At 39.4% G+C, this 1,073-nt stretch overlaps 1 non-coding gene across 1 annotated transcript; it reads right to left on the minus strand.

Annotated features, from left to right (window-relative positions):
* Positions 1-417: 417 nt before the first annotated feature.
* LOC122733200 lies at positions 418-524 on the minus strand. Its single transcript, XR_006353784.1, has one exon. It is a non-coding gene; the product is annotated as a U6 spliceosomal RNA (small nuclear RNA).
* Positions 525-1,073: the final 549 nt, after the last annotated feature.

The following is a 1,073-nucleotide window of genomic DNA, read 5'->3' on the forward strand; positions in this document are numbered from 1 at the left end:
ATCATATAACTGTTCTGATTTAGTCCACTACAGATTTGTTACACAATCTCTACTGGGCCCTCACTGGTGGTAGAAAATCCTATTATGTGTCCCTTATCAATGCATTATTCTACTCTACACTGACTTTTTCAAACTTTTTCATCCCTCTTCAAGCCATCTAGGGTTCCCTTCACCCCATTATCTCAGCTGAGAGCCTTGCCTCAACTTTCCTCTTCCTCATTTCATATCACTAACTGGCTATTTGCCACTCTCTCCTCCTTGACCATATCTCACATGATAAATTTGCCTCACTGTTTTCCAAAGGGAATCCCTCTTCTTGCTTAAGGAATCCCTTTCTATCCCATTTGATCCAGAATATTGTCTCCTCTTTAACTGAAACTTTACCACTTATTTTTTTTGTTTGTTTTTGTTTTTTTTTAAAATATGGAATGCTTCACGAATTTGCATGTCATCCTTGCGCAGGGGCCATGCTAATCTTCTCTGTATCATTCCAATTTTAGTATATGTGCTGCCAAAGTGAGCACACCACTTATTTTAATCTCTCACTATCTCCTGGCTTGTTTCCTACCACGTACAAACATATCCTTATTTCCTCTATCCCCCAAAACTCTTATTTGATCCATCTATCCCTACTATCATCCTATATATCTTCTTCCCTTTGTGATAAACTCCTTGAAATTGCCATCCACAAAATGTTCCTCCACTTTTTCCTCCTTTCTTCTTAAACTCTTACAATATGGCTTCTGAGCTCATCATTTCACTGAAACTGCTTTCCAAAATTACCCATGATCTCTTAATTATGAAATTCAATGGTCTTTTCTCAATCCTCATTGCCTTTGACCTGTTTGTAGTCACGGACACTACTGATCACCCTCTTCTCCTGGATATACCCTTCTCTATAGTTTTTTAAGGGTTCCACTATCTCCTGGTTTTCCTCCTATCTATTGGACCAATCTCCAAACTCCTTTTCTGGATCCTCCAGCAAATCGTGCCCTCTCACCACAGGTGTTTTACAGGGGCCTGTCCTGGTCCTGCTACTTTTCTTTCTCTTCACTACTCACTTGGTGATATTA

This window comes from Dromiciops gliroides, chromosome 6, assembly GCF_019393635.1.
Source record: "Dromiciops gliroides isolate mDroGli1 chromosome 6, mDroGli1.pri, whole genome shotgun sequence".
Lineage (NCBI taxonomy): Eukaryota > Metazoa > Chordata > Mammalia > Microbiotheria > Microbiotheriidae > Dromiciops > Dromiciops gliroides.